At 41.2% G+C, this 22,450-nt stretch overlaps 1 protein-coding gene across 8 annotated transcripts in view; it reads left to right on the top strand.

The window, feature by feature from the left end:
- LOC121538593 (membrane-associated guanylate kinase, WW and PDZ domain-containing protein 1-like) overlaps positions 1-22,450 on the top strand; it is a 206,627-nt gene that overhangs the window by 8,453 nt on the left and 175,724 nt on the right. The gene's annotated exons all lie outside the window — the stretch shown is intronic.

Here is a 22,450-nt window from a genome sequence, read left to right as displayed (position 1 = left end):
GGGCTATTTGCGCAAGAGATAAGAAGTAATCAGGTAGGCCTATTTTATGACGTTTCCACCTGATCAGAGCATGACATTTTTTTCCCCTTTCACTCTGAGTGGTTATCAAAAGGGAGAGAGCTGGAACGATCTTTCAAATAGGCTACATTGAGGAACTATTGTCATTCTCAATGGATGTAAAAACAGACTTAGTTTACTTGCTGTTTGAGGTGAAGGAAAAATTACTTTGAGAAGCTCCACAGCTAATTAGTGGTGGTGAGATAAGACAATCAGAAATACTATCAGATCCCCAAATTTATAAGCCTACATTTGCACGCAGGCCAGGTAGCCTACTTGTATGCATAATTACTCAACATTGACAGTAGCGTTCCAAACAAAACACAATTAATAAATTGACAACTCATAAATGGAATTAAATAAACCCAAACTTGTTTCTCACAGGTGTAGCCTAGGTTGTGCGCTCTGCAAACAACGTGTCCACTCCGACAATGAGAACTGTATAAGACTGTAATAATAATAATATATTGAATGCATTAACAGAAATTATGGTAACCAAACAAACATTGTAGATTAGAAATTATGGGAATTAAGGGTAAATGTACTACTGGTGATACTGGTGTGCCACCCCCGCGGCCTCCGCAATGGATTAGTCCACTGAGACAGGCATCAATCAAGACATGCCGAAAAATATTTTTGGTTGCAACTGCTAGACAAAAAAATGATCGGTCGACCAACAGCCTATCGACCAAACAATCAACCAGTAGACTAAATGGGGTCAGCCCTAATTGACTCAGGGGGTTGAATACTTATGTAATCAAGATATATTAGTGTTTTTTTGTATACATTTTTCTAAAATGTTAGAATTGTTCTTCCACTTTGACATTAGAGTATTTTGTGTAGATGGTTGACAAAATAAATCACAATTAAATCCATTTTAATCCCACATTTTAACACAACAACATTTGGAAAAAGTCAAGGGGTGTGAATACTTTCTGAAGGCAAAGCAGGGAATCATCAAACTCAGAGACCAGAGACAGAGTAAACAAAACGCTTAGTTGTAATTTGAAGGAGGTGTCAAAGCTCTCTCCATGCCTTTGCCAGCGGCCTCACGCAAAAATCAGCAAATTCCCCATTACTCTAATGAGAGGGGAGCATATTAAGTCTCTACCCCTGGGCAACAAATAAGACCTCCATTGTGCTTTAACCTGTTGGTTTCCCATGCAGAACCAGGACTTAGCAGGGTCCATAGGGAGTAGGGCACGCCCTGTACTCTCATACCCAGACCAGGTGACAAGCAGTGGGGTCAGATCGGATATCTCCCTCCCCAGGTGGCTGTGGATCCTGTTACAGCACCCAGATCACCTGAGCAGGTAGAAACTCGATCAGTGTGTCCCTGTGCGGAGTACTGACGGCCCACATGTGCCTACAGCTACAAGTAGGCTTACCTTCACTCTGGAATGCGGTGGCAAGCCCCCTGTCCTTTATACTATGTCTTTCTTTTATTTTGGAATAGTGGATTCCTGTGGATAAGATAAATGATCTTAGGGAGTATTGACTGTGGTATTGACTCAGTTACAGTACTGTGTGTGTGTGTGTGTGTGTGTGTGTGTGTGTGTGTGTGTGTGTGTGTGTGTGTGTGTGATTTGAGTTTGTATCTGTTAGCTCAGCCATTGTGCTTGGCCCAATTCAAATAAAAGTACAGTGCTCAGTGGTACAGTGAGGGAAAAAAGTATTTGATCCCCTGCTGATTTTGTACGTTTGCCCACTGACAAAGACATGATCAGTCTATAATTTTAATGGTAGGTTTATTTTAACAGTGAGAGGCAAAATAACAACAAAAAAACCCAGAAAAATGCATGTCAAAAATGTTATAAATTGATTTGCATTTTAATTAGGGAAATAAGTATTTGACCCCTCTGCAAAACATGACTTAGTACTTGGTGGCAAAACCCTTGTTGGCAATCACAGAGGTCAGACGTTTCTTGTAGTTGGCCACCAGGTTTGCACACATCTCAGGAGGGATTTTGTCCCACTCCTCTTTGCAGATCTTCTCCAAGTCATTAAGGTTTCGAGGCAACTCGAACCTTCAGCTCCCTCCACAGATTTTCTATGGGATTAAGGTCTGGAGACTGGCTAGGCCACTCCAGGACCTTAATGTGCTTCTTCTTGAGTCACTCCTTTGTTGCCTTGGCCGTGTGTTTTGGGTCATTGTCATGCTGGAATACCCATCCACGACCCATTTTCAATGCCCTGGCTGAGGGAAGGAGGTTCTCACCCAAGATTTGACGGTACATGGCCCCGCCCATCGTCCCTTTGATGCGGTGAAGTTGTCCTGTCCCCTTAGCAGAAAAACACCCCCAAAGCATAATGTTTCCACCTCCATGTTTGACGGTGGGGATGGTGTTCTTGGGGTCATAGGCAGCATTCCTCCTCCTCCAAACACGGCGAGTTGAGTTGATGCCAAAGAGCTCGATTTTGGTCTCATCTGACCACAACACTTTCACCCTGTTCTCCTCTGAATCATTCAGATGTTCATTGGCAAACTTCAGACGGAAATGTATATGTACTTTCTTGAGCAGGGGGACCTTGCGGGCGCTGCAGGATTTCAGTCCTTCACGGCGTAGACTGTTACCAATCGTTTTCTTGGTGACTATGATCCCAGCTGCCTTGAGATCATTGACAAGATCCTCCCGTGTAGTTCTGGGCTGATTCCTCACCGTTCTCATGATCATTGCAACTCCACGAGGTGAGATCTTGCATGGAGCCCCAGGCCGAGGGAGATTGAAAATTATTTTGTGTTTCTTCCATTTCCGAATAATCACACCAACTGTTGTCATCTTCTCACCAAGCTGCTTGGCGATGGTCTTGCAGCCCATTCCAGCCTTGTGTAGGTCTACAATCTTGTCCCTGACATCCTTGGCGAGCTCTTTGGTCTTGGCCAGGGTGGAGAGTTTGGAATCTGATTGATTGATTGCTTCTGTGGACAGGTGTCTTTTATACAGGTAACAAACTGAGATTAGGAGCACTCCCTTTAAGAGTGTGCTCCTAATCTCAGCTCGCTACCTTTATAAAAGACACCTGGGAGCCAGAAATCTTTCTGATTGAGAAGGGGTCAAATACTTATTTCCCTCATTAAAATGCAAATCAATTTATAACATTTTTGACATGCGTTTTTCTGGATTTGTTTGTTGTTATTCTGTCTCTCACTGTTCAAATAAACCTACCATTAAAATTATAGACTGATCATTTCTTTGTCAGTGGGCAAACGTACAAAATCAGCAGGGGATCAAATACTTGTTTCCCTCACTGTATATGTATCTGTTAGTATTAATTCCCATCCTCATTGTGGGAAATTATTGCCATATTCACATGCTTGTCTAGGTCATTAAAGTTCTCTGCAAACAAACCTCATGCAAGAAAAGTGCAAATTACACAGAAACGAGCGAGTGAGAAACTATAGCTAGTGTGTATTCATTCCATTGACTCATTCACAGTAACTAAGCAAAGGATTAGTAATACAATGCCTTAAGAAAGTATCCATACCCCTGACTTATTCCACATTTTGTTGTGTTACAGCCTGAATTCAAAATAGATTACATCTATTTAAACACACACAATACACCATAATGACAAAGTGAAAGCATGTTTTTAGAAATGTTTGCAAATGTATTGAAAATGAAATACAGAAATATCTCATTTACATAAGTATTCACACCCCTGAGTCAATACATGTTAGAATCACCTTTGGCAGTGATTACAGCTGTGAGTTTTTCTGGGTAAGTCTTTGCACACCTGGATTTTACAATATTTGCACATTATTATTTTTACAATTCTTAAAGCTCTGTCAAATTGGTTATTGATCATAGGTAGAGATTCTCTAGTCTTGCCAAAGATTTTCAAGCTGATTTAAGTCAAAATTGTAACTAGACCACTCAGGAACATTCAATGTCGTCTTGGTAAGCAACTCCAGTGTATATTTGGCCTTGTCTTTTAGGTTATTGTCCTGCTGAAAGGTGAATTTGTCTCCCAGTGTCTTTGGAAAGCAGACTGAACCAGGTTTTCCTCTAGGATTCTGCCTGTGCTTAGCTCTATTCTGTGTCTTTTTTTAATTTTTATTTAAAAAACTCCTTAGTCCTTGCCAATGACAAGCATACCCATAACATGATGCAGCCACCACCATGCTTGAAAATATGAAGAGTGGTACTCAGTGATTTGTTGTGTTGGATTTGCCCCAAACATAACATTTTGTATTCAGGACATAAAGTTCATTTCTTTGCCACATTTTTTGCAGTTTTACTTTAGAGTCTTAATGCAAAAAGGATGCATGTTTTGGAATATTTGTACTCTGTATAGGCTTCCATATTTTCACTCTGTCATTTAGGTTAGTATTGTGGAGTAACTACAATATTGTCGATCCATCCTCAGTTTTCTCCTATCACAGTCATTGAGTTAGGAAGGATGCCTTTATCTTTGTAGTGACTGGGTGTATTGATACACCATCCAAAGTGAAATTAATAACTTCACCATGCTCAAAGGAATAATCAATGTCTGTTTTGTTTTTTCCCCATCTACCAATGCACACAGAGTGAGTCCATGACACTATTATTTACTCCTGAACTTATTTAAGCTTGCCATAACAAAGGGGTTGAATACTTACTGACTCAAGACATTTCAGCTTTTCATTTTTAATTAATTTGTAAACATTTCTTAAAACATAATTCCACTTTGATATTATGGGGTATTGTGTGTAGGCCAGTGACACATAATCTCAATTTAATCCATTTTTAATTCAGGCTGTAAGGCAACAAAATGTGGAAAAAGTCAATGGGTGTGAATACTTTCTGAAGGCACTGTAAATACCATTTTGGTGAAACTGACTGTGCATACAGCACAGCAGCAACTTTCCATTCTCTTCCTCTTTCTCTATTTATTTTTCCCCTGATTGCATTCAACAGCTGGACAATTCCACGATAACAGAATGACGCTGAGACTATATACAAAAACAAACCATTGATTGCAAAGTTAAACAAACCATACAACTCTATGCACAATAACTACTTTTAACAGTTTCCATTGAACATTTTACAAAAACACATTTACTCGAAAAACAGTGCAGATGTAAAATGTTTGGTGAAATAATTATGGTAAAATCTCCCTCAGTTTTTAATGTTACCATGTTTTCCCAAAACTCTGTTAAATGCCACACTAGTAAAAATCCACGTTTTCGAGCTGAAAGACAATGGCCAGAGCTTACCCATGATGTTACACAACAATTTAAGTCAAGAATTCATCGTTTTTGTCAAAGTATGATATAGTTGGGCTTGAAATGACAAATCTAAACTGCTCACTTCATGGAAATCCGTGTGAATGCGGTGTCTTTTCCTATGATATGACATACAAATTATTTTCAGCCTATGTTTCGTTTCAGTGCTGGGTTTTATTTTAATGTTACCACCCACCAGCATGGCATTGTTTATCAATCAGAAATGGCTGCAAAGTCATTCCTCTTCGCGACTGAGATGAGCCAAACAGCCTTAAGTCCACTTGGAGTCATGGAGCAAATAAATAAATATCACTTTTTCATAATCCATTTGATAATTTGTAAATGTTTTTAAGCTAGTATGTATTAAATATACAGTGGGGAGAACAAGTATTTGATACACTGCCAATTTTGCAGGTTTTCCTACTTACAAAGCATGTAGAGGTCTGTAATTTTTATCATATGTACACTTCAACTATGAGAGACGGAATCTAAAACAAAAATCCAGAAAATCACATTGTATGATTTTAAAGTAATTAAATTGCATTTTATTGCATGACATAAGTATTTGATCACCAACCAACCAGTAAGAATTCCAGCTCTCACAGACCTGTTAGTTTTTCTTTAAGAAGCCCTCCTGTTCTCCACTCATTACCTGTATTAACTGCACCTGTTTGAACTCGTTACCTGTATAAAAGACACCTGTCCACAAACTCAATCAAACAGACTCCAACCTCTCTACAATGGCCAAGACCAGAGAGCTGTGTAAGGACATCAGGGATACAATTGTAGACCTGCACAAGGCTGGGATGGGCTACAGGACAATAGGCAAGCATACCTGGTTAAATAAAGGTGAAATAAAAAAATAAAAAAAAATAAAAAAAAACAGCTTGGTGAGAAGGCAACAACTGTTGGCGTCAATCACCCTCGGTCTGGGGCTCCATGCAAGATCTCACCTCGTGGGGCATCAATGATCATGAGGAAGGTGAGGGATCAGCCCAGAACTACACGGCAGGATCTGGTCAATGACCTGAAGAGAGCTGGGACCACAGTCTCAAAGAAAACCATTAGTAACACACTACGGCGTCATGGATTAAAATCCTGCAGTGCACGCAACGTCCCCCTGCTCAAGCCAGCGCATGTCCAGGCCCGTCTGAAGTTTGCCAATGACCATCTGGATGATCCAGAGGAGGAATGGGAGAAGGTCATGTGGTCTGATGAGACAAAAATAGAGCTTTTTGGTCTAAACTCCACTCGCCGTGTTTGGAGGAAGAAGAAGGATGAGTACAACCCCAAGAACACCATCCCAACCGTGAAGCATGGAGGTGGAAACATCATTCTTTGGGGATGCTTTTCTGCAAAGGGGACAGGACGACTGCACCGTATTGAGGGGGAGGATGGATGGGGCCATGTATCGCGAGATCTTGGCCAACAACCTCCTTCCCTCAGTAAGACATTGAAGATGGGTCGTGGCTGGGTCTTCCAGCATGACAACGACCCGAAACACACAGCCAGGGCAACTAAGGAGTGGCTCTGTAAGAAGCATCTCAAGGTCCTGGAGTGGCCTAGCCAGTCTCCAGACCTGAACTCAATAGAAAATCTTTGGAGGGAGCTGAAAGTCCGTATTGCCCAGCGACAGCACCAAAACCTGAAGGATCTGGATAAGGTCTGTATGGAGGAGTGGGCCAAAATCCCTGCTGCAGTGTGTGCAAACCTGGTCAAGACCTACAGGAAACGTATGATCTCTGTAATTGCAAACAAAGGTTTCTGTACCAAATATTAAGTATCAAATACTTATGTCATGCAATAAAATGCAAATTAATTACTTAAAAATCATACAATGTGATTTTCTGGATTTTTGTTTTAGATTCCGTCTCTCACAGTTGAAGTGTACCTATGATAAAAATTACAGACCTCTACATGCTTTGTAAGTAGGAAAACCTGCAAAATCAGCAGTGTATCAAATACTTGTTCTCCCCACTGTATATATACAGTGGGGCAAAAAAGTATTTAGTCAGCCACCAATTGTGCAAGTTCTCCCACTTAAAAAGATGAGAGAGGCCTGTAATTTTCATCATAGGTACACGTCAACTATGACAGACAAATTGAGAAAAAAATCCAGAAAATCCCATTGTAGGATTTTTAATGAATTTATTTGCAAATTATGGTGGAAAATAAGTATTTGGTCACCTACAAACAAGCAAGATTTCTGGCTCTCACAGACCTGTAACTTCTTCTTTAAGAGGCTCCTCTGTCCTCCACTCGTTACCTGTATTAATGGCACCTGTTTGAACTTGTTATCAGTATAAAAGACACCTGTCCACAACCTCAAACAGTCACACTCCAAACTTCACAATGGCCAAGACCAAAGAGCTGTCAAAGGACACCAAAAACAAAATTGTAGACCTGCACCAGGCTGGGAAGACTGAATCTGCAACAGGTAAGCAGCTTGGTTTGAAGAAATCAACTGTGGGAGCAATTATTAGGAAATGGAAGACATACAAGACCACTGATAATCTCCCTCGATCTGGGGCTCCATGCAAGATCTCACCCCGTGGGGTCAAAATGATCACAAGAACGGTGAGCAAAAATCCCAGAACCACACGGGGGGACCTAGTGAATGACCTGCTGAGAGCTGGGACCAAAGTAACAAAGCCAACCATCAGTAACACACTACGCCGCCAGGGACTCAAATCCTGCAGTGCGAGACGTGTCCCCCTGCTTAAGCCAGTACATGTCCAGGCCCGTCTGAAGTGCATTTGGATGATCCAGAAGAGGATTGGGAGAATGTCATATGGTCAGATGAAACCAAAATATAACTTTTTGGTAAAAACTCAACTCGTCATGTTTGGAGGACAAAGAATGCTGAGTTGCATCCAAAGAACACCATACCTACTGTGAAGCATGGGGTTGGAAACATCATGCTTTGGGGCTGTTTTTCTGCAAAGGGACCAGGACGACTGATCCGTGTAAAGGAAAGAATGAATGGGGCCATGTATCGTGAGATTTTGAGTGAAACCCTCCTTCCATCAGCAAGGGCATTGAAGATGAAACGTGGCTGGGTCTTTCAGCATGACAATGATCCCAAACACACCGCCCGGGCAACGAAGGAGTGGCTTCGTAAGAAGCATTTCAAGGTCCTGGAGTGGCCTAGCCAGTCTCCAGATCTCAACCCCATAGAAAATATTTGGAGGGAGTTGAAAGTCTGTGTTGCCCAGCGACAGCCCCAAAACATCACTGCTCTAGAGGAGATCTGCGTGGAGGAATGGGCCAAAATACCAGCAACAGTGTGTGAAAACCTTGTGAAGACTTACAGAAAACGTTTGACCTGTGTCATTGCCAACAAAGGGTATATAACAAAGTATTGAGAAACTTTGTTATTGACCAAATACTTATTTTCCACCATCATATGCCAATAAATTCATTAAAAATCCTACAATGTGATTTTCTGGATTTTTTTTTCTATTTTTGTCTGTCATAGTTGACGTGTACCTATGATGAAAATTACAGGCCTCTCTCATCTTTTTAAGTGGGAGAACTTGCACAATTGGTGGCTGACTAAATACTTTTTTTCCCCACTGTATATGTATATATACAGTGCATTCGGAAAGTATTCAGACCTCTTTACCTTTTCCATATTTTGTTAAGTTACAGCCTTACTCTAAATTTGATTAAATTGTTTTTATTCCTCATCAATCTACACACAATACCCCATAATGACAAAGCAAATACAGTTTTTGGACCAAGGGACTTCTCCCCCAATTGCTCAATTGGGCTGAACGGCCAGCTCTAGGAAGTCTTGGTAGTTCCAAACTTCTTCCATTTAAGAATGATAGATGCCACTGTGTTCTTGGGGACACTTAATGCTGCAGACATTTTTTGGTACCCTTCCCCTGTCTCATAGCTCTACGGACAATTCCTTCGACTTCATGGCTTGGTCAACTGTGGGAACTTATAAAGACAGATGTGTGCCTTTCCAAATCATGTCCAATCAAATGATTGGACTCCAATCAAGTTGTAGAAAAGGATGATCAATGGAAACAGGATTCCTCTGAGCTCAATTTCAAGTCTCATAGCAATTGGTCTGAATACTTATGTAAATAAGTTATTTCTGTTTTAAAAAAAGTTTTCGCTTTGTCATTATGGGGTATTGTGTGTAGATTGATGAGGGGAAAAATATATTTAATCCATTTTAGAATAAGGCTGTAACGTAACAAAATGTGGAAAAAGTCAAGGGGTCTGAATACTTTCCGAATGCACTGTATGTGTTTGTACAAATTTGTACAAATTAATTAAAAATGAAAAGCTGAAATGTCTTGAGTCAAAAAGTATTCAACACCTTTGTTATCGCACACCTAAATATATTCAGGAGTTTTTGAATGACTACCTCATTGTGTACTTCACACATACAATTATCTGTAATGTCCCTCAGTCTATTTTTATTTTTTAAAGATTCAAGCACAAAGACCAGGGAGGTTTTTCAATGACTTGCAAAGGTCACCTATTGGTAGATGGGTAAATATTTAAAAAAAGCAGACATTGAATATCCCATTGAATAACTCAATTGCCGGAGAGGAAGAAAACCGCTCAGGGATTTCACCATTAGGGCAATGGTGTTACAGAGTTTAATGACTGTTATAGGAGAAAACTGAGGATGGATCAACAACACAAAGTAAAACTGCAAAAAATGTGGCAAAGAAATTAACTTTATGTCCTGAATATGTCCTGAAGCGTTATGTTTGGGGCAAATCCAACACAACACATCACTGATTACCACTCTTCATATTTTAAAGCATAGTGGTGGCTGCATTATGTTATGGTTATGCTTGTAATCGTTAAGGACTGGGGAGTTTTTCAGGATAAAAAATAAACTAAATGGAGCTAAGCAGCAAAATCCTAGAGGAAAACTTGGTTCGGTCTGCTTTCTACCAGGCACTGGGAGATGGATTCACCTTTCAGCTGGACAATAACCTCAAACATAAGGCCAAATCTACACTTCGAGTTGCTGAATAATTATATTGCGTAATGTAACTGTATTGATTTTTACCCCCATCACTAGTTTTAATCACATAATAAATCATTAACCAAATTGTTTTCAGTAGAAATACTATAACTAATTGGTAGGTCTACCTTTATTTGTTACTTCTGTGAACTTTCATTATCCTCCCCTCATGAGGGAGAGAAATGAGAAAATATCTTACCAAGATATGTGGGTTTTTGGTAACATTATGACAACACACTATCACATTTCTTAAACTTACAGAAGGCAAATAATTTCAGAAAAACTAAATATACAGTGCCTTCGGAAAGTATTCAAGTATTGTTACGTTACAGCCTTATTCTTAAATGGATTTAAAAAATAAAAATCCTCAACAATCTACACACAAAACCCCATAATGACAAAGCGAAAACAGGTTATTTACATAAGTATTCAGACCCTTTGCTATGAGACACGGAATTGAGGTCAGGTGCATCCTGTTTCCATTGATCATCCTTGAGATGTTTCTACAACTTGATTGGAGTCCACCTGTGGTAAATTCAATTGATTGCCTATATAAGGTCCCACAGTTGACAGTGCATGTTTTTGCTTTGCCGTTATTGTGTAGATTGATGAGGGGAAAAAAACAATTTAATCAATTTTAGAATATGTCTGTAACCTAACAAAATGTGGAAAAAGTAAAGGGCTCTGAATACTTTCCGAAGACACTATAAATGTTGATATTAGTTGGTAGGGGTCTTCAACATTACTGTGTTTTGATGCATTTCTAATACCTTTTAAAGCTCCCATGCAGTCTTTGTAATTTTATTTTTAAACCATCACTGTATGTCCAATAAATCACTGGGTGTGTTTATTTAATGAAAATAACTCCAAAATATATTTTAAATAATTTATTTTCCTGAGCCTACTTTGGACCTTGAAATGCTCAGTCTGATCATGTGGGCGTTAGGAAACAAATGTGAAGATATTTACATACACATCCCTGATTGGCTGATATGATGGTCTAGAGGCCACACCCTTACCCAGATGAACAATCATTGGTCTATTATAATCAGATCACATTGTGATGTCATGATGTGGGCCAGAAGTTCTATCACACTTGAACAGGCTGAAATTTCAGGAATTTTTTTCAAACAGCTCTTACACAAAAAGTGCATTATCATAATTCGCACAATTTCAGAGTGTTATTTCGACTTTATAGTGTGAAAATATCATTTAAAAAACAGGAAAATCACCTTTTCCATCTGTTTTACCAGAAATCAAAGCCTTTGCTTTTTCCAAATTCTGGGGATGGAAAATAGTTGAAAAATGTATATATACCTTAATTTCTCAAAAATATAAAAGTCTTAGCTTTGATTTTTACATCAAATTTGATGTGTTCCTATGAACTTCACATGTTAGTGCTCATGGGGCATTTTACTTGGAAATGCCCTGCTGTAACCTAATATAAACTAGAGAAAAAAACAACGTGGCATTCATTTCACGTCATAGTTTCAGTTATAATGCCTTCATACAACTTACACTTTGGCCCTAGAAACTCACTGGTGTTTATGGCATTTCACAATATTCCTGTTTACAACCTCAGGCTGAAGTACATGACAGTGATTCACTGTGTTGTTCTGTCATCTCACACTGAACAGTGGATATGAGAACTTTGACCTGCCTGTATGGCTCTTATCTACCGTCTGTCAGTCACAGTCAACTCCCAGGTGAGAGGCTTTCATCAGTGTTGTCTTGTGTCTTGTCCCACTATTTCACTCACTGACAGCAAGCACTTGACAATAGTAGCCTAACAAAATACTTTGCACGGCAAAACCAGGGTTTATGGCTGTTTGTGTCAAGTTGCTATATAGTTTATGCAGGATCGAAATACTCAGCTTGTTAGTAATAATGTTACCCGTTACTAAGGACAGTCAGTTGGTCCTGACTCCTGCCGCAGATCTTGGTAATGGCAGGATAATTACATTTTCAGCTTCCAGGAATTGTGTACAGATCCTTGCGGCGGATGAGTGGCACGACAATGGGCATCAGGATCCCGTCACGGCATCTCTGTGCACTCAAATTGCCATCGATAAAATGCAATTGTGTTCGTTGTCCGTAGCTTATGCCTGCCCATACCATAACCCCACCGCCACCATGGGGCGCTCTGTTCACAACGTTGACATCAGCAGACCGCTCGCCCACACGACGCCATACATGTGGTCTGTGGTTGTGAGGCTGGTTGGACGTACTGTCCAATTTTCTAAAACGACGTTGGTGGTGGCTTATGGTAGAGAAATATACATTCAATTATCTGCCAACAGCTCTGGTGGACATTCCTGATGTCAGCATGCCAATTGCACGCTCTCTCAAAACTTCTGACGTCTGTGGCATTGTGTTGTGTGACAAAATGGCACATTATAGATAGGCCTTTTATTGTCCCCAGCACAAGGTGCATCTGTGTAATTATAATGCTGTTTCTTGAAGTGCCACACCTGTCAGGTGGAGGGTTATCTTGGCAAAGAAGAAATGGTCATTATGGGTTGCACCTCCGTCACATTGTCATTGTTATCAACGTTCCACAGACGCCGCAGCCACATTGATGTCCAAAAGTCGAACAGGGGCTAATGACTGAATGGGAGCTAATGACTGTTTCGCTCAGTGATATAGTCGAGTCACTAAACCTCGAGTCCGAATCGAGTCCCAAGACCCCTGTACTCAAGTCCAAGTCTGAGTCACCAATGGTCAAGTCAAGAGTCGAGTCACGAGTCCCTATGGCTGAAATCCGAGTCCCCGTGCTCGAGTCCTGGTCCAAGTGCTCAAGTTTGAGTCACTGGGTCCACATCAACACAAAATGAAGTTATTTACTCAGTCAGATATAGTGTAGTGGTTGGCTATCTATTTTACTTTCTTTCTGTGCCACCAAATGTTTGCATAATAGGCTACTGGTAATATTACCAGGCCACGGTGAGCTGCAAAAGGTTATCGAACGCTGCAGATAGAAACCCATGAATAAAGCCAATGTTATTCCTTTTGTTTGTTCTACATAGCATTTTTCTGAACGTTTCAAAACATTGTGTCCTGCTGAACGCACCCAAGGTTGTTAGCTATAGCTAGCTAATGAGGTAACATGACTGAAGAAGGTGTAGCCTAAGCAAATGGTTAAAGGTCTGGTCCGCAAGTAGCGTAGTTTTAGAACAGCCTGGTATGTGCTTTATGAATGTAAAATGCGGCCAGCCAATGCACGATATAAATAAATAACCGTAGCACCGGTATTATGGGTCATATCTTTTGAACAGTAATGGCTAGACTCAAGCTGTTTTCTCTGAGAAAAAAAGGAGACTTGGCTAGTACATTGGCTACAGAACCTGGCTATGAAATGCAATAGGGAAAGTACGAGACCTCAAATTCAAAAACCTTTTTATACTCAAGGGAGAGAAAAACATATCTAAACTGTTGTTTTACTATTAAACTTAATGCTGCTATTGTTTTTAATTTTGTAAAGCAGCTTGTGTTTCTTAACCAGGCAAAGGGTATCGAACTAGAAGGCTGGTGGTGACTAGTTAGCTACGGAGTAGCAAGAGAGTTGCCTGCGCGATATGTGTAATTGGAGACGGAGACGGAGTGGAGCCTGCCTGCCTGTCTGCCCACACTCATCGCTTGCTACCCCGCAGCTCACCAGCTGATGTAGGCTAGGCTGTGTGTGAAGGTTGAGGCGCGTCCTTCCCACTGCTGAACAGAACTGCGCTGCGCATCTGTGCTGCTAATATTAATTGTGCTTATCACTGAAAAGCTCTCCATCTCTCCAAAAGTCCATTTAGTAGTCAGATTTTAGTCACAGAGATAATTTTGTCTTGTTTTAGTCAACTGAAATATAAAATCATTTTCGTTTAGTTATAGTTTTTTCTGGGTCTATTTAGTCAGTCTCGTCAATTGCCAGTGAAAAATAGGTGTTTGACGAATATTTTAGTAACTATTTTTGTTGACGAAATTAACTCTTGGTGGGTGATTCCTCTTTCATCAGCCATGTGTCCCTCCTCTCTCTCCCAGGATGGCTGGCTGTCAGGGGGGCCTGATCACCCGGAGATCTCCACAGACGGCCAGGGGGATCAGGACCCCCTGCTGGGATGGAGGAATGCCAGACATTCCTGGGGAGTGGGACTGGGATGCTGGTACACCCCACTGAATCATCTCATCGGCCTGCCTACCTGCCTGGCCCTGTTTCCCAAAAACGACCACTTCATTCAACTCTTACACACACACAGGCATGCACAAACACATGCACATGCTCACGCACAGCACAGCACAGCCCAGACCTGGAAGCCAGTGCAAACGCCATTCTCACACAATGCGTCTGTTCCTGGAACTGGGCTTTCACTTCATCATGAGTTCTGCAGATTTGCATTGCGACTCTGAAGTTCTATATCACACAGATAAAAAGCAATAGCTACCAAAATGTTGTATATAATTCAGTGATTACAGTTATTGAAAAACAAGACAGCTTCGTATAGTAGGAACTTAAAATATTGAACATATCTTAATAATATAATTCCATATTGTACATTATACTTATACATTAACAGACATGCAAACAGCGCAGTACATCATTTTTTAGATGTCCACAAGTTTGCACCTATACTGGCAATAACTGGGGACATGGGCTGGGAACCCTGTGAGGTGAGATGGAAAGCGTGCATGGTGAGACTTTGGAATAGACTGTTGGATATGCCAATTGCCAGAATAGCCAGCAAAGTTTTTCAGTGGGATTTCTCCATAGGGGGAGCCTGTACAGCCAAAATGTCTGACCTTTTCCAACATTCTGACTGTGGAGGAAGAAAGACTATGTAACTATGGTGACCTCGAAGAGATAGAGAATGAAATACCCTGGCATTACGTGGCTGAGCGATGAGGAGAAACTGAAACGTTTTTTTGTCCATTGAGTATTGCAGTTTGCGGATGTTTTTGATAAACCCTGGAATAAACGAAAAAGGGTGACCTATAATTACATTATACAAATATTTAGCTTCAGAAAATATTCACACCCCTTGACTTTTTCCACATTTTGTTGTGTTACAGCCTTTAAAATGGGTTAAATTGATATGTTGTGTCACTGGCCTACACATACAGTGCCTTGCAAAAGTATTCATCCACCTTGTGTCACGACTTCCGCCGAGGCTGCCTCCCCTCCTTGTTAGGGCAGGTTTCGGCGTTCGGCGTCACCGGCTTACTAGCTACTGCCGATCCATCTATCATCACTCCATTTGTCTTGTCTTCAACGGGAGTATTTCCCGTGTGCCTTGTATTTTCCAGTGCGCCTGCTTTGTGCCCTGGAGTTCTGTTTGACGCATTTCTGCGTAAACCTGTAATTTGCGGATTACAGCCTGTTATTCTGTGATTTACCCTCCTGCGCCTGACTCCTTCATCACCACCTCATCACACCTTGGCGTTTTTCCTATTTTGTTGCATTACAACCTGTAATTTAAATGGATTTTTATTTGGATTTCATGTACTGGACATACACAAAATAGTCCAAATTGGTGATGTGAAAATTTAAAAATAACTTGTTTAAAAAAATTCGAAAAAATTAATAATGGAAATGTGGTGCGTGCATATGTATTCACCCCCTTTGCTATGAAGCCCCTAAATAAGATCTGGTGCAACCAATTACCTTCAGAAGTCATATAATTAGTTAAATAAAGTAAACCTGTGTGCAATCTAAGTGTCACATGATCTGTCACATGATCTCAGGATATATACACCTGCTCTGAAAGGCCCCAGAGTCTGCCACACTACTAAGCAAGGGGCACCATGAAGACCAAGGAGCTCTCCAAACAGGTCAGGGACAAAGTTGTGGAGAAGTACAGATCAGGGTTAGGTTATACATGTTTTTTATCAGAAACTTTGAACATCCCACAGAGCACCATTATTAAAAAATTGAAAGAATATGGCACCACAAAAACCTGCCAAGAGAGGGCCACCCACCAAAACTCACGGACCAGGCAAGGAGGGCATTAATCAGAGATGCAACAAAGAGACCAAAGATAACCCTGAAGGAGCTGCAAAGCTCCACAGCGGAGATTGGAGTATCTGTCCACTTTAAGCCGTACACTCAACAGAGCTGAGCTTTACGGAAGAGTGGCCAGAAAAAAGCCATTGCTTAAAGAAAGAAATAAGCAAACACGTTTGGTGTTCGCCAAAAGGCATGTGGGAGACTCCCCAAACATATGGAAGAAGGTACTCTTGTCAGATGAAACAAAAATGTAGCTTTTTGGCTATCAAGGAAAACGCTATGTCTTACGCAAACCCAACACCTCTCATCACCCCGAGAACACCATCCCCACAGTGAAGCATGGTGGTGGCAGCATCATGTTGTGGGGATGTTTTTCAGCAGCAGGGACTGGGAAACTGGTCAGAATTGAAGGAATGATGGATGGCGCTAAATACAGGGAAATTCTTGAGGGAAACCTGTTTCAGTCTTTTTGAGATTTGAGACTGGGACGGAGGTTCACCTTCCAGCAGGACAACGACCCTAAGCATACTGCTAAAGCAACACTCGAGTGGTTTAAGGGGAAACATTTAAATATCTTGGAATGGCCTAGTCAAAGCCCAGACCTCAATCCAATTTAGAATCTGTGGTATGACTTACAGATTGCTGTACACCAGCGGAAACCATCCAACTTGAAGGAGCTGGAGCAGTTTTGCCTTGAAGAATGGGCAAAAATCCCAGTGGCTAGATGTGCCAATCTTATAGAGACATTTACATTTAAGTCATTTAGCAGACGCTCTTATCCAGAGCGACTTACAGGAGCAATTAGGGTTAAGTGCCTTGCTCAAGGGCACGTCGACAGATTTTTCACCTAGTCGGCTCGGGGATTAGAACCAGCGACCTTTCGGTTACTGGCACAACGCTCTTAACCACTAAGCTACCTGCCGCCCCAGACATACCCTAACAGACTTGCAGCTTTAATTGCTGCAAAAGGTGTGGGGGGGGATGTCTCGAGTCAATAATTATTTAACGCGTTTGTTATGGTAAGCGTAAATACTTTCAGGAGTAAAAATGTGCTTAACACGTCACATAAGAAGTTGCATGGACTCACTCTGTGTGCAATAATAGTATTTAATATGATGTTTGAATGACTACCTCATCTCTGTACCCCACACATACAATTATCTGTAAAGTCCCTCAGTTGAGTAGTGAATTTCAAATATACAGTGAGGGAAAAAAGTATTTGATCCCCTGCTGATTTTGTACGTTTGCCCACTGACAATGAAATGATCAGTCTATAATTTTAATGGTATGTTTATTTGAATAGTGAGAGACAGAATAACAACAAAAAGATCCAGAAAAACGCATGTCAAAAATGTTATAAATTGATTTGCATTTTAATGAGGGAAATAAGTATTTGACTCCTCTGCAAAACATGACTTAGTACATTGTGGCAAAACCCTAGTTGGCAATCACAGAGGTCAGACGTTTTTTGTAGATGGCCACCAGGTTTGCACACATCTCAGGAGGGATTTTGTCCCACTCCTCTTTGTAGATCTTCTCCAAGTCATTAAGGTTTCGAGCGTGACGTTTGGCAACTCAAACCTTCAGCTCCCTCCACAGATTTTCTATGGGATTAAGGTCTGGAGACTGGCTAGGCCACTCCAGGACCTTAATGTGCTTCTTATTGAGCCACTCCTTTGTTGCCTTGGCCGTGTGTTTTGGGTCATTGTCATGCTGGAATACCCATCCACAACTCATTTTCAATGCCCTAGCTGAGGGAAGGAAGTTCTCACCCAAGATTTGACGGTACATGGCCCCGTCCATCGTCCCTTTGATGCGGCGAAGTTGTCCTGTCCCCTTAGCAGAAAAACACCCCCAAGGCATAATGTTTTCACCTCCATGTTTGATAGTGGGGATGGTGTTCTTGGGGTCATAGGCAGCATTCCTCCTCCTCCAAACACGGCGAGTTGAGTTGATGCCAAAGAGCTCGATATTGGTCTCATCTGACCACAACACTTTCACCCAGTTCTCCTCTGAATCATTCAGATGCTCATTGGCAAACTTTAGACGGGCCTGTATATGTGCTTTCTTGAGCAGGGGGACCTTGCGGGAGCTGCAGGATTTCAGTCCTTCACGGTGTAGTGTGATACCAATTGTTTTCTTGGTGACTATGGTCCCAGCTGCCTTGAGATCATTGACAAGATCCTCCCGTGTAGTTCTGGGCTGATTCCTCACCGTTCTCATGATCATTGCAACTCCACGAGGTGAGATCTTGCATGGAGCCCCAGGCAGAGGGAGATTGACAGTTCTTTTGTGTTTCTTCCATTTGCGAATAATCATACCAACTGTTGTCACCTTCTCACCAAGCTGCTTGGCGATGGTTTTGTAGCCCATTCCAGCCTTGTGTAGGTATACAATCTTGTCCCTGACATCCTTGGAGAGCTCTTTGGTCTTGGCCATGGTGGAGAGTTTGGAATCTGATTGATTGATTGCTTCTGTGGACAGGTGTCTTTCATACAGGTAACAAGCTGAGATTAGGAGCACTCCCTTTAAGAGTGTGCTCCTAATCTCAGCTCGTTACCTGTATAAAAGACACCTGGGAGCCAGAAATCTTTCTGATTGAGAGGGAGTCAAATACTTATTTCCCTCATTAAAATGCAAATCAATTTAGAACATTTTTGTTGTTATTCTGTCTCTCACTGTTCAAATAAACCTACCATTAAAATTATAGACTGATCATTTCTTTGTCAGTGGGCAAACGTACAAAATCAGCAGGGGATCAAATACTTTTTTCCCTCACTGTATATCCCTACAGTGCGCATCAATGCCTAATTTATCATAACCATTACAGATAACAAATCCTAATTGCTAAATTGCCCCAAATACAGTTGAAGTCAGAAGTTTACATACACTTAGTTTGGAGTCATTAAAACTCGTTTTTCAACCACTCCACCATTTTTTTTTTAACAAAGTATAGTTTTGGCAAGTCGTTTAGGACATCTACTTTGTGCCTGACTCAAGTTTACAGACAGATTATTTCACTTATAATTCACTGAGTCAATTGGAGGTGTACCTGTGGATGTATTTCAAGGCCTACCTTCAAACTCAGTGCCTCTTTGCTTGACATCATGGGAAAATAAAAATAAATCAGCCAAGACCTCGGAAAAAAATTGTAGACTTCCACAAGTCTGGTTCATCCTTGGGAGCAATTTCCTAACGCCTGAAGGTACCATGTTCATATGTACAAACAATAGTACGCAAGTATAAACACCATTGGACCATGCAGCGTCATACCGCACAGGAAGGAGACGCGTTCTGTCTCCTAGAGATGAACGTACTTTGGTGCGAAAAGTGCAAATCAATCCCAGAACAACAGCCAATGACCTTGTGAAGTTGCTGGAGGAAACAGGTACAAAAGTATCCATATCCACAGTAAAACGAGTCCTATGTCGACATAACCTGAAAGGCCGCTCAGCAAGGAAGAAGCCACTGCTCCAAAACCGCCATAAAAAAGCCAGACTTTTTGGAGAAATGTACTTTGGTCTGATGAAATAAAATAGAACTGTTTGGCCTTAATGACCATCGTTATGTTTGGAGGAAAAAGGGGAAGGCTTGCAAGCCAAAGAACACCATCCCAACCGTGAAGCACGGGGTGGCAGCATCATGCTGTGGGGGTGCTTTGCTGCAGGAGGGACTGGTGCACTTCACAAAATAGATGGCATCATGAGGAAGGAAAATTATGTGGATATATTGAAGCAAGATCTCAAGACATCAGTCAGGAAGTTAAAGCTTGGTCACAAATGGGTCTTCCAAATGGACAATGACCCCAAGCATACTTCCAAAGTTGTGGCAAAATGGCTTAAGGACAACAAAGTCAAGGTATTGGAGTGGTCATCACAAAGCCCTGACCTCAATTTGTGGACAGAACTGAAAAAGCATGTGTGAGCAAGGAGGCCTACAAACCTGACTCAGTTACACCAGCTCTGTCAGGAGGAATTGGCCAAAATTCACCCAACTTATTGTGGGAAGCTTGTGGAAGGCTACCCGAAACGTTTGACCAAAGTTAAACAATTTAAAGGCAATGATACCAAATACTAATTGAGTGTATGTAAACTTCTGACCCACTGGGAATGTGATGAAAGAAATAAAAGCTGAAATACAGTGGGGGGAAAAAGTATTTAGTCAGCCACCAATTGTGCAAGTTCTCCCACTTAAAAAGATGAGAGAGGCCTGTAATTTTCATCATAGGTACACGTCAACTATGACAGACAAATTGAGGAAAAAAAATCCAGAAAATCACATTGTAGGATTTTTAATGAATTTATTTGCAAATTATGGTGGAAAATAAGTATTTGGTCACCTACAAACAAGCAAGATTTCTGGCTCTCACAGACCTGTAACTTCTTCTTTAAGAGGCTCCTCTATCCTCCACTCATTACCTGTATTAATGGCACCTGTTTGAACTTGTTATCAGTATAAAAGACACCTGTCCACAACCTCAAACAGTCACACTCCAAACTCCACTATGGCCAAGACCAAAGAGCTGTCAAAGGATGGCAGGTAGCTTAGTGGGTAAGAGCGTTGTGCCAGTAACTGAAAGGTCGCTGGTTCTAATCCCCGAGCCGACTAGGTGAAAAATCTGTCGATGTGCCCTTGAGGAAGGCACTTAACCCTAATTGCTCCTGTAAGTCGCTCTGGATAAGAGTGTCTGCTAAATGACCAAAAATAAATAAAAATAAAGGACACCAGAAACAAAATTGTAGACCTGCACCAGGCTGGGAAGACTGAATCTGCAATAGGTAAGCAGCTTGGTTTGAAGAAATCAACTGTGGGAGCAATTATTAGGAAATGGAAGACATACAAGACCACTGATGATCTGGGGCTCCACTCAAGATCTCACCCCGTGGGGTCAAAATGATCACAAGAACGGTGAGCAAAAATCCCAGAACCACACGGGGGGACCTAGTGAATGACCTGCAGAGAGCTTGGACCAAAGTAACAAAGCCTACCATCAGTAACACACTACGCCGCCAGGGACTCAAATCCTGCAGTGCCATACGTGTCCCCCTGCTTAAGCCAGTACATGTCCAGGCCCGTCTGAAGTTTGATAGAGTGCATTTGAATGATCCAGAAGAGGATTGGGAGAATGTCATATGGTCAGATGAAACCAAAATATAACTTTTTGGTAAAAACTCAACTCGTCGTGTTTGGAGGACAAAGAATGCTGAGTTGCATCCAAAGAACACCATACCTACTGTGAAGCATGGGGGTGGAAACATCATGCTTTGGGGCTGTTTTTCTGCAAAGGGACCAGGACGACTGATCCGTGTAAAGGAAAGAATGAATGGGGCCATGTATCGTGAGATTTTGAGTGAAAACCTCCTTCCATCAGCAAGGGCATTGAAGATGAAACGTGGCTGGGTCTTTCAGCATGACAATGATCCCAAACACACCACCCGGGCAACGAAGGAGTGGCTTCGTAAGAAGCATTTCAAGGTCCTGGAGTGGCCTAGCCAGTTTCCAGATCTCAACCCCATAGAAAATCTTTGGAGGGAGTTGAAAGTCCGTGTTGCCCAGCGACAGCCCCAAAACATCACTGCTCTAGAGGAGATCTGCATGGAGGAATGGGCCAAAATACCAGCAACAGTGTGTGAAAACCTTGTGAAGACTTACAGAAAACGTTTGACCTGTGTCATTGCCAACAAAGGGTATATAACAAAGTATTGAGAAACTTTTGTTATTGACCAAATACTTATTTTCCACCATAATTTGCAAATAAATTCATTAAAAATCCTACAATGTGATTTTCTGGATTCTTTTTCCTCATTTTGTCTGTCATAGTTGACGTGTACCTATGATGAAAATTACAGGCCTCTCTCATCTTTTTAAGTGGGAGAACTTGCACAATTGGTGGCTGACTAAATACTTTTTTTCCCCACTGTAAATAATTCTCTCTACTATTATTCTGACATTTCACATTCTTAAAATAAAGTGGTGATCCTAACTGACCTAAGACAGGGAATTTTTACTAGGATTAAATGTCAGGAATTGTGAAAAACTGAGTTTAAATGATTTGGCTAAGGTGTATGTAAACTTCCGACTTCAACTATATATATTCAGTCAATATAAAAGCAAGTTCCATTTAAGATTCATTTATTGAAACCATAATATCAACTGGTTATATTATATTGTGGAACACAAGGCAGTAACATCAGCAGTGGCG

This window comes from Coregonus clupeaformis, chromosome 24, assembly GCF_020615455.1.
Source record: "Coregonus clupeaformis isolate EN_2021a chromosome 24, ASM2061545v1, whole genome shotgun sequence".
NCBI classification, from domain to species: domain Eukaryota; kingdom Metazoa; phylum Chordata; class Actinopteri; order Salmoniformes; family Salmonidae; genus Coregonus; species Coregonus clupeaformis.
The sequence above is the reverse complement of the archived record's forward strand: the minus strand, read 5'-3'. Positions and strand labels throughout refer to the sequence as shown.